General features: G+C 27.6%; 1 protein-coding gene across 12 annotated transcripts in view; it reads left to right on the top strand.

Annotated features, from left to right (window-relative positions):
• The window catches only part of LOC127064537 (cyclic nucleotide-gated cation channel beta-1-like), an 87,085-nt gene that overhangs the window by 32,595 nt on the left and 34,162 nt on the right, over positions 1-20,328 (top strand). The gene's annotated exons all lie outside the window — the stretch shown is intronic.

Genomic DNA, 20,328 nt, shown 5'->3' with positions numbered 1-20,328 from the left:
AATTTTTTTTTATTTCATTTTAACTTACTATCTTAATAATATTCTTTAATCATATAGTTAATACTAGGTAATACTCTTTTATCATATAATTAGATACGTTTTTTATCTAAATTTTTGAAACAATTGTTATGATCTTAGGATTATATTCTTATTCCCATAATCATAATTCAATCATAAAAAAGAAAGACAATTTTATATCGGTAGAGAATTAATAGGAATATTTCGCTATCTATTCGTCTGATATCTCTCAATATTTTCGAAGAATATATCAAACGAATAAAAAACGATCTGAGATCGGAAAAGAGGAAGTAGAGCGATGAAAAAAGAAGGCTATGGATCGATAGAAAGTTCCGTTCGTAGTCTCAGACACATCCTAAGTGCTATAGTGTGTGGAATCAGTTGCCGACAGACCGCAAGAGCCAAAGCTTAATGCGTAATCGTAAGATTCCCGTGGGACATGACCTTTTCATCCTATCCTTATCTCTCTCTCTCTCTCTCTCTTTCTCACTCTCTCATCTCCCTTCTGAAAATCAACTATATATAACTTTACCAAGTCTTACAAAGCTTTAGCTTTAGGTCGAAAGAACAGAGAAGCTTAATCTGGTAGTATACTGTCGTTAATTTCTCTCAAGACAATTGTCATTTTATTTTCTTCGTTGATCTTTCTCTCTGTTTGAATTCTCTTGATAATGAAACAAATGTTTTCAGTATACTACTTCAGGATATAATTATATCTAATATATCACTTTATATATATATTATATATTATTTATTTATTATATATAATATATTTTGTATATGCAAAAACATAATGTAATATTTATATATACGTATGTATATGTATACACACACACCAACATATAAAGAGAGGGAAACATATGGGTATCACTTTGTGTACGTGCGTGTGTGTGTATACAGATATATACAGGGTATTCTGTTTATTTTGGAAAATTGGAATATCTCGTGAGGAATCGAACTTATCAAAAAAATTTTTCTACATACGTGTTTAATACGATGGGACATATTACACGGTACCAATTTTCTTTTTTTATTGCGAATCGAATTTTGAAAGGAAATTTCCAAAACAAATTCATTTTCTTAAATTGTCCTATGTATATTATTTTATTTTATTTATCTTTTTTTTATCTTTATAATTCGAAGACATTTGTTCGAGCGTATTCAACGACTTACTTAGGAAGTAATTTGTTATAAGTTTGTGAGTACTTAAAGAGTATGAACCTGTATCGCTACTTGCCGGCTGCATGCAATTTCTTATGCTTCTTAAATTACCGACCTCAATAAACGAAATTTATTTCCTAAGAAGTTCGGTCTTTGTTTACAACATGCATCCTAATAGCCAGCAACCAGCAATACAAGATTACGTTCCTAAATGTAATATATAATTTATAATATTTTATAATAATAAATGATCTTATGATACCTCGTTAAATTCGTCTTTAAAATGTCATTCCAACTCTGAAAAGAAAAATGTACGATTATATTTAAAAAAATGAATTTGACTTTGAAATTTGTCTCCCTAGCGTTTGACCTATAAAAAAAATTGGCACCATATGATATTCCCCTTCATATAAAAAGGAAAGAAATATGTAAAAAATTTTTTTTGGTGAGTTCAGTCCCTCACGAGATATTCCAATTTTTCGAGATAAACGGGACACCCGTAGTATCTATACCTATAACTATATATATGTATACATATATACATATATATGTGTGTGTGTGTGTGTGTGTGTGTGTGTGTCTATATATATATATATAAGTTTAGGGGAAATCGAGACTCGTTGCCTGTAGGGGTAGCTTGATTAATTGTTAATAAGTTTGTACCGACGCATGCTCTATCGCAAAAAATTTTACCGTGGATTCAAGTCATTGATAATAAGAAGAAATTTATGTTATTTATACGTTACAATAATATATTATTTATTTCTTTTCGATACTGTGATTGCACATATAAAATTTTGTCGAAAAATAGATTAGACAAATAAATATTTTTTCTTAAAGATTTTTCATTTTCATTTTATTTTGTTGTATAATTATATTCAGAATAAGGATTATTTTAAAATTTGTTATAATTTAAGGAATAATTAAAATGTGTTATAAATAATATTAAAAAATTTGTAATTAAAATTTGTTATAAATAACATTTTAAAATTTGTTAATAATCGACGGAATATTTTAAAGTTTGTTTATTAGACAATATATTGAAACAGCATTTTCTCTTATAGATTAAATATTGAAATTATATAGAATATTCAAGTCAAAGTGATCATTCGGAACTGGTTGACTAATAACGTCCGGAGTTATATGACTAGTTAGTCAACCAACCTCTGTGATATCAGTTTGTACTAACACTTCGTTATAAAAGGTTAATTATTTCACAGAACAATGGGGGCGTATCAAAGAAAGTCAAATAGAGGTTCAACTTCAAAAGAAATTAGAGAACAAGCAGTTTCACCAAGTAATTTTTGAAAAAAAAGGATTAATGCAGTCGTTAAGGAACATGATACATTTACCATAAAACATTACATAGATATGTAAACAAATTCTGCGATAAAATTAAAGAAAATCCAAGCATCGAAAGAACAAATCTATTTTTTGTTAGAATTGAAGATATTAAAGAAATAGACAGATTTTTAACAACGACGAAAGAAAGTTAATTATATACAAAAAAGATAGTTAATTATATATGTAAACAAAAATTGCTAACATTTATTTTAATTTATTGTGTTATTATATTATCATTAATTATATTAAATTACCATTATTATATTAAATTAATTCGCTAATAACATTTCTGGTCGTATCTATAATCAATTTACTCCATATTATAAGTCTACCAACTACGATTATGGGGCTGGTTAGTTAACATGAAAGATATTAGAAAAATATTGAACATTAAGGTAATTTTTATCGGATTGAATCAGGTAGTCAAATATGTTTTATTAAATATAATAACCATTATAGTGAAATTCCAGTCATATAATTTATTGGAAATTAAAAACTGAAAAATTGGCTTACTAAACTCTGTTTGCCCTATTAATAAAATGAATTACTATATAAATTTATATAAGTATTAATTTTTTTTTCGTAACTGTTCTAATCTTTGTTTACAACATGCATTCCATTATTTAATTATATACAGTCATAACATTCACATAACATTCACAATATTACAACAGTCATAACATCATTCCAATAATTATACTAATATCCATATAAATGTATGCATATATATATTAATTCACTTTGCTTTTTTTTATTTATATAAATCTGTATAATATTTAATATTTTTATAAGTATTATATATATAAATATATAAATATTAAATTTGATATTAGTATTAGATACAGAATTAATATTATTTACAATAAATAATAAATCTAAGATAATATATATATTATACAGGTATACATATATTATCTTTTATAAAATTCTAATTAATACTTAAAACAATCTTAGAATAACGAATAGATATCACAAATAAGATGATAATATCATTTATTTTTAATCTAATGAACGGTTTAGGATGAATATAACAAAAAAGGTTCATCATCTTAAGAAATCGGCTTAATAAGAATTAACGAAACAGTTCAATATCAAGATACTTAGGAAGTATAAACTATGTTGATTGAATTCGAAGAAAGAAAGAGAGAAAAAGAACGAGAGAGGAGAAAGAGAGAGAGAGAGAGAGAGAGAGAGAGAGAGAGAGAGAGACAATCGACGTATCGATTCGAACAGGGTGGTGCAATCTGGCCTTCGCTACGGCGTCAGTCTCCTCGAAAATTGCCGTTCTCGGCGCCTGTTCCTCGTCATTGCCTCTTCCTCTTCCTCTTATTCTTATTCTTATTCTTATTCTTATCCTTATTCTTCCTTTAAATCAATTTTTTTTTATTCGTAAACACCCTATCGAAAACTCATTCGTTTAAAACATACCCAACTTTATCTTCGTTTCTTCACCTTCTCAAAAATTTCACCTCAAAATTTGCAACAAAAATATCTTGAAAATGATCAAGAATAATTTATAATAATATCAAATGATTTCGAACGTATAGGACGATCGTATCTTTCAAAGAATTTCAAAAAACTTTCATCTTTTTGAAGAAACATATTACAGTCGTTATTTTATTGTTATTCATTTTGCTCGATCGATTGATAGAAAGAAGGAAATTACAGGAATTATGAGGAAATAAAAGAAACGATTTTATTTATTTATTTATTTTTTTAACTAAAGAAGTGAGAAAAACTGTTTGAATATTTATTTGCATGGAAATAACTGTGCTACGAGTGTGAACACACATACATAAATCACCTTCGAGTCAAAGAGCCCGCAACCTTTTGACTCGAAGTTTGATGTACTCGACTTTAAAGTACGTACTCGATAACGAGGCCAAAACTCGGACCTACCGAATGTAACGATCAAGACCCAAAGGTACGGAAGTTTGAACCTTGTAAAAGATAGAAACTTTCTTTCAAACGTTTATTAAGTTTTATTTTCTGGCAAATTAAATCCCTTCTTCTTTTCTTTTTCTTTTTCTTTATAATACATCCACATAGTTTAATTTTATTGAAATACTTTTTTTTTTTAATTGATTATTATTTTTAATGGAATGTAAATATTCTTGTCTTTTTTTCTTTTTCGGTCGATTTATTATTTTCTTTTTCTTTTTCTTCGAAGACGAGCTCTTACTTTCATCGTCAGCATTCTTCTTAAAAAATACTTCTTACTTCTTTCGTGCAACAGATAATAGTCCTCGTGAGATACGTAAGAAGACAAAAAGAAAAAAGGGGAAAGAAAAAAGAACATACTTTCTTTAAAGAACTTTGGTCGTGTAGAAACGACTCTAATAGTTCGAGTTTCTTTATAATTGCTGTACCTTTTTGAAATGGAAGAGGTGAACATTGTTGGATAATAATAACGATTAACGTGAATATCGAGCTGTATTTAATATAATACTGATATATAAGGGTAGATATCTTTTTATTGAGAATGGAACTTTGCTTTAATTTCCTACATAATCCATTAGTATCGTCACCAGATAATTTTACAAAAGAATTATATAACTAAAGATAATTATCGCAGTAATAGACTATCTCGTTTATTACAAGTTAATTGACTTCGTCTCATCAATTACAACCGTTCTCATTTATTCTTATCTCTCTCTCTCTCTCTCTTTCTTTCTCTCTGTTTTTATTTGTAATGGCAGAACTTAAAATTTTTCTAAGAATCATAGAAGGATATAAGTAAAATAACATTTTCTAAACAATTCTTCAACGAGTTCAACAGGTAGACCTCTGAACCACAGAAATGTAAACATTATGGACGTTCGATAACCTTGTGAATTCTAGAATGTTTTCAAAGATAGCTTGAATATCGATTTTCTTTATCCCCTCCCTCTCCCCACCTTCCTGTCCAACTCAGCCTCCGTCTATAACAGCTGGGCTATTACTAAAACGTAGAATTTTGACTACGTCTTTATAGATCTCTGTACGTGATTTAATTTTATGAAGGATGAGTGAAAATAATCGATTGAATTCTAATGAATAATCATTTTATGAAGAAATCGAATAAGACTGTCTGCGAATTTTTTAAAATTAATTTCAACCTTAATGAATTCGGTGATTGGACGAGTGAAATTAATTGTATCATTTATATTTATTTATTGAAATAGTATAGCTTGAAATTTATATATATCTTTATATATATATATATATATATATATATATATATATATAAATATATTATATATATATGTATGTTTATGTGTTTGTGTGTGTATACACACACACACACATATATATATGCATATATATTACTCTGGAGACTAATTGTAAGCTAATGATCGTTAGATATTATTTACTTAAGTGGCTATTTTTTCCTTACGAACGATATCGTTATAATGTACAAATTTTCTTTCTTTTTGTTTCTTCTTTCTTTTTTTTTCAACGATTATACAATCGCCCCTCATCGTTATTTCACGAGCCAACAGGCATTCGATAAATAAATGACGTTGGAAGAATTCATCGTGGTCACTCGTGCGAACTAATTTTTGGATCTGGTCCAAATGTGAACGATGCTGAGATCCGTGCCATCCAAAAACCATAAAAAGATCTCTCGCTCTCTCTCTTTCTTTCTTTCTCTTTATCTCTATCTATCTTCCTATTTCCCTCTTTCAAAGCAGAATGACGTTTTGCTGACAAAGAACGTGCTTGCAAAGTTGCAAACGTAGAATCTTTGTTTTTGGAGTTAATTAACGACTTGGCTAGACTAGTAGGTACTATTAATTATTTTTTATCGATTTTATCTCGAGAAATATTATCCTTTGTTTGGCATAATTATTATTTTAATAATAATTTGAACTTTTCATTCGAAATATAGTTCATTCGAAATTCTTAGAAATTTATTTTTACTTATTGGATATTGAAAAATAATATTTATATATTATCGGATATTATTTTAATAATTTATATTGTTCACTCTCTTAAAGTAAAATGCATAAAATTATTCAAAATGGATTAATATTTATAAATAATATTTACATATTATTAAATATTATTGTAACAATATAAATTGTTCAAAATGAATTAGTACTTTTTGTATATTTATAAATTACATTATTAGATATTATTGTAACAATATTCTTAAAATAAAAAATTATTAAAATAATAAATTATTCTAAATGGGTTTGGGCTTAATGCAAGTAACACGTTAGAATTTGGAGAGAAAAATTTTTATGATTCTCGTTTTAATATTATTAGAAGAGAAAGAAAAAAGAAAGAAAAAGAAAAGGAGAAACAGAAAAGGTCTTTCTCTCCCAACGGATTAAGCAGAAACGTAAATGAGAACAAGAAATGGGTAAGCTTATATAGCTGTAATTTCTTGCAGAGAACATAACTGCATGCGGCATTTGACATTAATTCCGAACTCACTAGCTGCAAACACGCAGCTAGTAATGGATTAATCAAGCCGTGGAAAGAGAATTAGCGCGCAATTGCGGTCACAGTTATGTTTTGTCCCACGTTGCGCTGGTTCCAATGTCTGGAAATTCTTCACCGATTCGTTTTCACACACTTGTGTTTTGAAAATGTAATATTTCTTTCCTTGAAATCTATCCTATTTGTTCACCATTGATTTTCCTTCAAAACTTCCTCTCTTGTATCTAAGAAGAAAAGAAAATATTTTCTAACGAGATTTCTTCGTTTCTTTCTTTTTTCTTTTTTTAATTTTTTTCTTTTTCAAAATACCATGATATCGTAAATAAAAATATTTTAGAAAGGACATGAAGTGTTTAGAAAAAATATAAAATGATTTTAGTTTAGATAATATTACAATTCTTTTATAAAACATTTTACTTTTTAAAGATACTAATAAACATATAAAAATTATTAACATACAATATCAGAGATATAATATAATATAAAATACTAGGAAAATTTGATTTTCAAAAAAAGATCAAAAGATATATATATATATATTTCTACATATATATATATCTTTTTTTATATATATAATATATATATATATATACACATATATATTATGTCTTTTGTGTGTGTGTGTGTGTATAATATATATATATATAATATACATAGACACACATACACACACAATATATATGTAAAAGAAGATTCTTGATTGATGGTATTGAAAACGATTGGCACTCGTTTTATCGGTAAAACACTTTTCAACGGGTTGGAACTTTTCCTTAAGGGCTCTTCGAACGGATAAGAGTCAATAGAAACTTACATTTTGTCCTGATTTTTACAATATGAAGATCGTATGTGTTAGATAAACAATGAAAGATGTTTAAGGAAATATTTATCAAAAGATTCGCGAAAGAAGGAACACAAGTAATTGTTGGTGAAAATCTTAAAAATAAGGACCCGCGTAAACGACTGACACTTAATTAGACGCTTCACTGGTCGCTTAATAAATCGACTATCTTGCAGTCTTACCGCTTCGCTTGGTTAATTACTATAGTAATTAAGTTCCGTAGTAACGAATTTCGTAACACATGCCTTTTTTCAGTTTTATCTCCCTTCTTTATTTTGTTTAAATAAACTCAAGTAAAGAGCAATTCAAATGAGTCATTTAAAAGAAAATTATAGTTGAAAAGAGAGAAAATTTTTAATGATTTTTTTTTTATCCTTATCTTCATAAAATTTTTTTAGCTGAATAAATTTAATCAAAGAGTAATCCAAGTGAGTCACTTGTAGAAAAAGAAACAATTGAAAAGGAACAAAAATTTTGAAATATTTTTTCTTATTCATTTATTATTTTCGTGCAGTTTTTTCTGGTTTAGTAAATTCAATAAAATAAAATAAAAAAAGGTGGAGAAGGGAGAAAATTTTTAATAACTTTTTTTCTAATCCAATTGTTACTTCGATTATTTATTTTTTATTGTTTATTTACTAAGGAAAGAAAATAAATCGTCATATGTCCAACAGAACTATTTTTACAATATATTTTTCTAGTTTTATTGTTTAACGTAAGCATATATAATAGTCATGGGAATAACATTTATGTACCTTATGTAAAAATATCCATTGATATACATATTTACTTATACCTGAATAAAGATAAAACTTTTTCAAACGTAAATCAAGTTTATATAACGCGACTTTCCTTCGAACTTCTTTCTTATCTTCCCTCAACATCTTTCTCTTCTCTCGCGAAAGGACAATTGTATTTTGTACTTTTGGAACATCTTGTAAACTTGAAAATGGATTCAGGTGGGTTGAAATTTTCCGCATTACTTTGAGTCTTACATTGTCTTTAAGTTAAATACGTACTTTATCTATCTATTTTATTTAAAACTTTTATATATATATATATATATATATATATATATATATACATCTATACATACATACATACATACATACATACATATATATATAGATATATATTATATATGTATTAATATGTACATTATATATATATAATTATATATAAATGTATGTATGTATATATGTATATATTATAAAATTTTTTATATATTATAAAAATTTTGTATAATATACAATTTTTAATAATATATGTGAGATATGTATCTATATATTTATGATTTATATTTTTTATTTTTTAATAATTGTTATCGTATTTGTTTTCTTTATATTACAGTTATTATACCTGAAGTATCATCTAAATGTAATATATTTATTTTTTTCTACTTTATCTTTGTCTCTCTCTCTCTCTCTCTCTCTCTCTCTCTCTTTCTCTTTTGAAATGTTGCTTGTCTCAATGTACAATTTCGTTTTAAGTACTTACATCGTACAAATACAAAAACATGATACTCGAGGTCGAGTAGGTTGATACTTTAATATCCCCTTGAGTAACATATTGTACGGTCAAAGGATATAAAGCTGTTCTTGTTTGCTTTAAAAAGAAAATAAAGCACATCTTGAATTAGACCACAAACTTTATTACAATGACATCTACGAAGTAATAAGGACAGAGAAAATTTTTCTTATCTTTCTTATTCCTTTTCCTTATCTTGTTATATTACATCGAAAGAAAAGTTTGTCATTGTCGGGAGAATCGTACCGACGAATCCTTTCGATCTCCTTAACCCTTTATAAACTAGAACATTGTTTCTCATGAGTGAAAGACTATTTCGTGGAACGTAGAAACAGTAAAGCTCTTTTCTATTAACTTTTCTACGACAAAGGAAAATCCGAGTGGGAGAGAGAGAGAGAAAGATAAAGAGAGAAAGAGAGAGAAAGAGAGAGAAAGAGAGAGAGAGAGAGAGAGAGAGAGAGAGAGAGAGTCGTGATAATGGATTAAAAGCGGGTAGTGCGAACGAATCGTAATTTGATTTTCGTCCGACGCACTGACATGAGTGGACCAGCTCTTTGCTGAAATTGTTAACAAGATCCTATGGAAATTTTTCTTTTCGTTACTTACGAACGTATTAGTAGAATTACGAATATTAGTAAAGAGCAGGCCTAAAAGTTCCTAGATGGTGTAAATGTTTCTAAATAATTTAAAAAATTAATTATTCTTCTGAAGATTTCATATCTTTTAAATATTTTGTTAACTATTTTTTTATTTCTTTTTAATCAATTACCTTTTTTGTTTTTGTTTTTTTTTAGATTAATTTCGTGTTTCTATTTTTTAGAATCAATTAAGAAATTTTGAATCATTTAAGAATGTTTGACCCATTCTGTAGTATTAGTAGTAGTAATAATAGTGTTTTCACAACATATCGTTATTATGATTAAACCAAATCCATTTGCAGTTTTGTTTATCTTATATATTATTGTGTTAGTCCTATCTATATAAGCCGAATCTCATTTTCCATTTTCATTAACCTTCTTCCTGTAACATCTTTAAATTAACTATTGCCACTCTCGATACTCCCCAAGTCGTAAAGTCTTATTTCCTTTTATCCCGAAGATTCGCAACTATCTTTCTAAGACCTCCTGCCGAGAGAGAAAGGAAACAAAATTTAATTCTAACTGAGAGAGCTAATTAAAAAAGTTAGAACTCGCGAATGCCATCAGTTTGACACGAAAGAAAAAGGAAAGTGAATGTTCACGATCATTACAATTAATTGAGTTACGTTAACTTTTAGAAATTATATATTGCAGGGTTGAGAATTACTTAACACTTCTATAAAACCATATTTTCTCTTATCTACACAAATATATATGTACATGTTGTACATACATACATACATACATATATATATGTGTATATATATTATATATATGCATATATATATATATATATATATATATATATATATATATATATAACGTAAAATTTATAGTATAATATTAACTTATAGTAGTATAATTAAACTATACTATATATATAATATTTATTTAATATAAATTAATAATTAATTTCGTGAACGTTTAACTTCAAAGTTATATAGCATTATATATGGGATTATAAGTCAATATTCTATAACGACACGACATGAACACATTCAAGTAACATAATCACAAAATCAATTATTAGTTTACACCACATTCAAGCTATATCCAATATAGTATTATTTCCAAATACAATTTACATTTGGAAAGAGAAAAGCAATTTATAAAAGAATTGACAATATTTCTCGAGATCATGGACATGTTACTTGTCAGTAGTAATACGAAGATAAAAAAAAATTAAGAGAAAAAAAGAGAAAGAGAGAGAGAGAGAGAGAGAGAGAGAAAGAGAGAGAAAGAAAAAGACAAGAAAGGGGGAAATGAAATCCTACGAAAAAGCAAGTGTAAGTAACGTATAGTTCCGTACAATGATACCTACTCTTATACCCTCGTTATCACGTCGTTCGTTCTTTTGTAACGTCAAAGGCAATCCCATTTCTTTTTTACCTGGAACCTTCTTTTTCGCAATGTTTCCACTTCGTCGAGAACAAGAAGGGTATAAAGAAACACTCGAAAAGAGAAAAATCGATGACGTATGTTCTTCTACCAAAAGAATTTAAACAAAATACTTAAGCCATTAAGAGCAAAACTAAAAAAATAAAAGCAGATATAGATACGCATATAGATAGTAAAAAAGACATTTGTAATTAATCATTTTTATTTCATTTTTATTTTTGTTTGTCCCTAAAAGTTTCCAAGTAAAAAGATATTCAATTGGAATTATATATGATTCGATTAATTTAAGTAATGAACAGAATTAGATTATTATATTTCATAAAAATGTAAATGATTAAATATTAATAATAAAATACGATTTTGTTGACATTTTCAGAGAAAAATTTATTATTATTTAAACGAGATGAGAAACGAGTCGAATGCACTGAGTAAATCTACGCTATATGCATTCACGATGTTGAAATTGTTATCGAATTTTATTTTTACCAACAAGAAACACGTTGCTAAAGAAAACAAAGCTCACGTCGATAAGCTGAATCGATGAGCAAACGTAATATTTCATATGAAGTGTAGCTGTTCGAGCATCAAAATGTTTACTTTTGTTGCATCACAAATACTGTTCTGTTTATCTCTCTCTTTCTCTCTTTACGATCGTAATATTTATGCACACACAGTATTCTTGATTATAATTTTCTAGAATATTCTGACAACAAATTTTTTTTCTATAAACAGTGTACATTTATATTTTCTAGATAAACACTCACATACACACGTATATATCTATATATACATCCAATATGTATGTATGTATGTATATGCAGATGTATGTCACATATACACACACACATATACACATGTACATCAGATTTATAATAATTAATATAATGTAATAAATAAAAATGAAGATGATAAAACAGATGAATATTTAACAAAAAATAAAGAAATTAAAATAATTCTACAATGTCAAATCATTAAATCTATTTCTATGTATAATCTATCTAATCATTAATTCCACGATAATTATATATATCTACTTATAAAAGTTGGAAATATATGTATCAAAATCTATTTTTGAAGAATTTTTAGATAGAAAATAGATATTGACAGTGATCCTGATAGAGGATTTAAGCCTTCCTAATTTCAATTTATCCGTTAGGATTAAGATGAAGCCACAAATGCGATTAAGTATAACTGTTTGAATTTGAGAAAATATCGTTTTACTGGGTTGTTTAGAATAACGATGCATCTATGAATCAAAAGAGTATAACAATGAGACAGGAAGGTAGGCAAAGAGATAGACAGGGATAAAGAGAAAGAGAGAAATAGCACACTTCGAAATAGACTTTATAGGATTATATGATTAACGTAACGAATAATTGAATTTCCATATCGCGATTACGAGTTCTCGTGCAGTGCGTGTTCAACTCCACGAGGTTAGACAGAGGTCGAATAAGAATCTTATTGGCTTATATTTCACTAGACCAAGATCGTATGTTTCGTCTTTCTTCAATATTTGTCGCTATTCTTTTCCATCCTTCCATACATACCTATATATTTCATATTCACATTCTTTCCATTTCTTTCTATACATATATATGTACACACTACACATACACACACACTATGTAAACGATATATAAAAGACATATAAGACATGATAAGATGTGTATGTATGTATGTGTGTATGTCTTGTCAATTTTCAATGGTTACATTATTATCTTTTCCTGTTCTTCATTTTTATCGTATATTAATTCTGTTATCTTAATTGTCATCTTATCAATTGAATAATTTTAATTAACCTATGTATATATGTATGTACATATGAGTACATATGTTTATGTTAAGCTAACGTAAAAAAGAAATCGTATGAGAAGAGTTTATTCGTTATTTCAAATACTACTCATCTCATCTTTCTTCGTTTCTTTATTTCCGTTTTTGATATACTCAACAATTAAACGACAGATCTTTTATCCGACAAATGTATTCTACATTTAATAATTTTGCATAATTCGCATGCTCGTAAAACGGGATGAAACATATTTATCGTAGGTACGATAAAATGATTCGTCATTCGAATGATTTACCTTCGAATAAGTTCGTCAGAATTTTCAATTTACTCTAGATGCGTATAAAGTGTATCAGAATGTGGATCGTTCGTGTGAAATCCTATAGGTAGTTTTAAAATAGCGTTCATGACAATGCCTAATTGCATGCATTGTTCCTATTCGAATACGTGATTTCTCGAGAGAAAATTCAAAAATGAGCTCTACTTGTCCCCAGAGTAAATCGAATACGATGAAATTCAAATTTCGATTTTTCTATTTATTTATATATTTTTTTATTTTTTTATTCTTTGTTTTATCGTTCCGTTTATTTGTATCATATACTATGGAGAAAATTGATGAAGTGTACTGTGTTAAAAAAAGTAAAAAAGAAAGAAAGAAAAAGAAAACGAAAAAAGAAAGAATAGAAGATGGATAGTACACGAGTCTTTAAAGAAACATTTATAATTGTACTTTTATAGAAACCTCTTAGAGTTTCTCTTTTCTTCTCAAAAATGTTTCTTATCTTCCTTTCCTTTATAGTCAGTTAAACAAGTGCAGAGAAAGGTTATCAAGGGAAAAAAGAAAGTGAATTCAGTGTAAATCTCTAAGGGTTTTGACGCCGGTAAGATTATTCTTTGATACTTTCTGAAACACATGGCTACTGTACTATTGTCGATTATTTCTTCAGTCGTACTTATGTTATTAGACTTTCTTCTTTTTTTCATTGCTTTCATCTGTTTCACTTTTTCACCTCTTATTATCTTTTTCATCTCTTTTTATATTAAACTTGTAAAAAGATTTTCAAATGCAAAAGTATGCCAACCGACTACGCGTATTATGTAAACGAGACAAATCCTTGGAGAACGTTCATCGAAAATTTTGCTCGTGCAAAACTAAATTTCTTCAAAACGTGGTTACTTGAATTTTTTAAAGAAAGTTCTGTAGAAAATCTGTATTAGACAAAACATGTATCGTTGAAAAATTTCAGTTAAAGTGGATCATAGAAAAAAAAAGAAAATTTTTAATGTTAACTAGTTCTAACTTTTCTGTAAGAATTAATTCTTATATTATGAATGTAAAAAGAAGAATGTATTGAGAAACATTTACATTTTGTTCAAAGATTCACGTTAAAACGAACAACGAAAAATTAGAATATTAATACAATACTTTTTTTAAGAACGTAAACTTTATTTTTATTTTTAAGAGTTCATTCTTTTAACAAATGAACTTGAACAATACGAATGTATAATCAGAAGATCTTGTATTGAATTTGAGCCATTATATGAGAAATTTTGGCCTAAGAAACACAAAAAATTTCTATAGGGGGATTTTTGTTTTTAGGGGATGAAATCTAGGCGCTACTTTACGAGGAATAAAAATTTATGAGGAAGGTGGTTATTGAGGCGTAAGGTATATCAACGCTGGTATATCGTGGTTAGACAAATAGCTCTATTTTTTTTTCCTCTTGTAATAAACACCAGGGTGCACCATAGATCGACACTTTTCTTCCTATTATGAACACACACTTAACTAAAAATAAAAGTATACGTTTAAGTATAATATGTAATTTGTAAATTTTTTTTTTATTTAAATATTCATTCAATGTTTTATTATAAAAATCATATATTTATTTAATTGAAATAGAATTTGATAAATTATACGTTATATATAATATGTATATGTATGTATATATATGTATATAATATGTACATATATGTAGTATATAATTTATTAAAATATAACAAACTCTCATTGATTTCATCTGCATAGAAGATATGCAAATGTCACTGCAAGAAGCTAACCGTAAGATGTTAGAAGCAGAATATTCGTGAAGCATATTGTCCTCCAAATGTTCGTGTCATAAGACAAGGTATACCATAAATGTGCTATATATTTCACTGTCAGCTTGAAATATTTCATCGATGTGTCCTGAGAGAGCATTTCTAATGTCACTTATACTTATTCCAAAAAGACATAAATATTGGAATATTTTTTAAATATATAACTATAGGGAAATATTCTGAATATTATTTCAATCAAATAATCAATACTTTTGTATGCGTTATAGCACATTATAAATTATTATTATATTTTATTATATATATAATTATGTAATATTATACTTATATAATATCATAATATTAATATATAATTTATTACATAATATATATTATATATGATGTACATACATATATATATTATCGTTGCTATGAAAATAACAATTATATATTTATTTATTTATTTATCAATTTATTTTTAAATTAATATTTAATGAAAATATTCATACTTCATTTTCAATAAATCTCATCTCGCTATCAAATTACGTTCTACATAGAATGGATCGTAGTTATATACCTTTAATCACACTACTATATACAAACCATGCGTGGATCGATGTATCTCTAAAGCCTTCGTGCTATAATAGTTACTTCGATAATGGCTTCTTAACACGTTGCCCACGCATCAGGAGAAAATCTCTGTATTAGTACGTACAACGAACACATATAACGACGATATATTCACTTGTGAACGTATATTACAAACGTTCATAAATATAAACGTTCGTTATAAATACCAAATATTAATTCATACCAATCGTAATCAATTTAACCATATTTTCAAACGATTATCATCTATTTATCAATTTATTTTCCACCTCGGAAAATGGTCAACGAGCCATTGAGCCATCCAATTAACGATACTAATAAATATAAATTAGTATGTTACATCGTAAAGCTCTGATTTTACGATAAGCACACAAAATATTATACCTCCATATTTCGACGTCTTGTATTTGATTTTCCATCGAAAATTAATCATCGTATATGGTTGATTTATTTTTAAATAACTCGAAAGTCAGAACTATTTATTTCTTGTTTTTATTTTTTTTTTTTTTTCATACGATTTTATAAATAAAATAATCATTGATACGTTCAATAGCAATTAAACTATGTATAAAGCAAATTAAATACTTGACGAAGCAACTCATAATAACGATCATTATAAATATCTATAGAATTATATGTTTACATTCATATAGATATATATTCATATAGATATATACATAATTCGACATTCTAATAGAGCTTTAATAAACATTTATTCGCTTTTCCCATCCAATTTAGATGAAAATTTTAAGTTAGTATAGAAAACGTATAAAATCCTTTTGCGGTGATTTCCATAATAAATTCATGCAATTTTCACTTGATTTCGAATATAAATTAAACAAAAATTAGTAACGTTCATATATTAATATCTCAGTATCATTAAAAATATCATAGTTGAAATTTTTAGTATATTATGACTCAACAGTGATGCTAGTAGCATGATCGTAGGGAAAGCATACAGTTGTTAATCATAACACGCAAGTCGTTGCACACGAGCGAGCTTGGACTCTACTCGCAGCATTCGAAGAGGAGAAGGACAGGCAGGAAATGTGTTTGGATTGCTTTCAAGTGGAAAACAGGATTTTCGAAATGAAGGACTTCTTGGACAAAACTCTCAGAATTTGAATTATCGCATAAGCATTTAGAATATGTATACATATATATATATATATATATATATATATATATATATATACATATATATATACATATATATATATAAATATAATAATATAATTATATAATATATATAAAATATATATATAATATATATATATGTGTGTGTGTGTGTATGATGTGTATACGCGCGCACGTTTCACGTTATAATTATAATGGATACTATATCTACTAAGAGAGAGATAGAGAGAAAGAGAGAAAGAGATTCTATATAACTATTATACTCTATATAGTACTGTTTATATATTAAATAAAAATATTTCTTTCACATATACATCTTACTCTCATGTAGAACCACTACAAGAACGATTTTAAGCATTTTCCAGCCTCCGACTTTTAAGCGACGTTGATTTTATCCTTTCGCTTCGTTTCAAGTCGAACTATCTAACGAGTTTACGAACACACACTCTCTATCTCTCTTTCTCTCGCTCTCTGTCTCTCTCTGCTTCCTCTTCTTCTTCTTCTACTTCTTTTACTACTTTTCGAGTACACGTTAGCCAAGATATAAGGTCGACCTCGATCTGTCGAAAGTCTCACACTTGAGTCTTCTTTTTACTTAAACTTTTTTCTTTTTATATCTATATCTATATATATCTATCTATCTATCTATCTATATATATATATATATATATATATGAAATATATTTCTTCGATAAAATCATAATTCTTCAATAGATACGATAAGACTATTATTGTTATTAAAAGAGAGAGAGAGAGAGAGAGAGAGAGAGAGAGAGAGAATTCATTATTCATGAGAAAGAAAGAGGGAGAAAACCAACTATTTTATTTTATTATATATATATATAATATATTTCTTCGATAAAATCATAATTTTTTAAAAGATATAATAAAACTATTATTGTTATTAAAAGATACATAGATAAAGAGAGGAAGAAGGAATAAAATCAAATATCCTATTTTATACATTTTATTTAAAATCCTTACATTCATGAGGGGTCAACCATCCAATAAAATGAAAATTTTTATAAGAAGGTTAAATTTTATGATTTAGAATCGAACTTTTTAAGAAGTATTAAGGCCTTTTCATAAAGCAATCGGAAAAGTAGTATCAGAGAAAGAGAGAAAGAGAAAGAGAGAATCTTTCTATACGATTCCAGCTTATTGCCATTTACGAGGGATGAAAAATCGTTGAATCTAAGCTCGTCCTTGGATACGACGTTAACATCTCTACGACATTGCCAATAGCGATGGTGAAAAACGATTTTCCCTTAAGGCTACTATTCCCCATACTTCGATTTATCTTTTTCTCTCTTTCCCTGTAACCTTCTTTTCTACCAACTTTGTAAGATCATAGTCGAGATATCATTATCGTGACATTTTAAGATAGCCACTTTAGTTTTTCTTTTCTGTACTCCGAATATCTAACTTACTTTTCGTATTTGACCCTATTCGAGGATGCATTTGAATATCGTTCCATTGATAACAATAAAATGATAACAATAATATAATACAACTCACGAAAAGAAGGTACTGCATGATTCGAAAGTGCCGAGATATGACCTTATTGAACGAATATTCTTTCGAAAAAATAATTTTTTTTTCTTCCTTCGTTAATATCACATTTCGCAATGAAATTTTTTTATATTTGTTGAATCAAAGCGAGATGAAATATAACGAAAGAAAGAGAAAGAGAAAGAGAAAGAGAGAGAGAGAGAGAGAACAAAGAGGAAAAGTAAAAGCATAAATAAATAGGACAATGAAACGGACATACCGAATTTTCATGTAAATTTCGAGAGAAAATAAAGAGAGAAAAAGAGAGAGAAAGAGACAGAGAGAGAAATAAAAAAAAAAAGCGAGAAAATTGAAAGATCATTACGATATAAATTCATTAGATATATGAGGTATTTAAAAATAATTCTAACACTCTACGAAGTTTTGTTTATACAAACGTACACAAACACACACACACACACACACACACATATATATATATATAAAGAAGAAACCATATCGTAGATCTTCCAAACGTATTATGATGATCGTTACGATCGTTTCGTGAGGAGAAAAAAAAAGAGAAAAAAGAAAAAGAAACAACACATGCGATTTAGAGTATTTACGTTACCAACGAAAGCTTCGTTTGTTTTGCAAACGTACGTCTTATTCAGAAACGCTATCGTCGACAGCTTCACGAAATCCGTTTAAATCGGCTTTCACACTCGTAAACGCTTTATAAAAGAGATCCCTACGTTCCCTTTTATTTATTTTCTCTCTCTCTCTCTCGCACTCTCTCTAGAGAATACAAAAGAATTGCTCGGTCATTAACACGATCGTCATTTCCTAGTGAAATGCACGTGGCGTATTAAAATTCCCCAGCGAGAGAGCAAGTGAAAACGTGCCTTCAATTTTCAAACGAGACATCTCAACGATTTCAAGCCTTCTCGTTCTCTCTCTCTCTCTCTCTCTCTTTTCACATGCACCCACACGACACACACACGTACGCACCATACACCCTCTTTTCTCTCTTTCTCTCTTTACTTGTTCTGTTACGCAGAAATGCATGGGGGACATATCGACAGGCTCGTTTTCTATGAAAAGATTGACAGATTCTGCGATATTCGTTCGGCGTTTGTATTTTCTAATTTCTAAACAATTAATAGTAAAGTTAATATTTCGTTATTTTTTAGAATCGGATCTTGGAGAGATAATTAAATTAACAATAGCATGGCATAACTAGAGAATTTTTGTTTGTCTTAATGAAATATTAAATAATACTTTTATTGTTGAACAATTTTGAATCAATTGTGTCAATCCTTCTGTTCGTTTAATAAACATTTATTTATCTTTTTTCTTTCTTTTATCGATATTAATCAAACTGAAATAAAACATTTCCCTTTCTATTTTTAATTAACACAACCTCTTTGGACGTGAAAATTTTATCGAGAAAAATAAAGAACGTTCAGAGAGAAAAAGTCAAACTAAAAATACGTCCATTCGAGTTCGATTGATGTAAAGGCGATCAAAACCGAGATGGAAAGCCAACTGTTTTATACGATGTCGTTCTTGTTAATAACTAGGAGTGTTGACTTTTAAAAATAACGAAAGAAATTTTAGTCGAACAAAATTATAGTCAAAATATATTTTCTTTCTTAAATTTTTTGTTAATCAATGAAACCTAATTTCTCTACAACGTATTTTTCTAGAAAATAATTTATATAAATATTGTAATATATTTTATATTTATATTTATATTTATATTTTAATTCGAAAAAAAATTCTTCTCTCAAATTTCTTAACGATCAATATATATGACGATCAATACACGATCGATAAAATCTAATTTTCTATAACATATTTTGAATTTTACTAGAAAATAATTTATGTATATAAATATTATAGTGCATTTTATA

The sequence above is a fragment of the Vespula vulgaris genome, chromosome 6 (assembly GCF_905475345.1).
Source record: "Vespula vulgaris chromosome 6, iyVesVulg1.1, whole genome shotgun sequence".
Taxonomy (NCBI): domain Eukaryota; kingdom Metazoa; phylum Arthropoda; class Insecta; order Hymenoptera; family Vespidae; genus Vespula; species Vespula vulgaris.
This window is presented reverse-complemented; position numbering and strand designations above follow the sequence as displayed.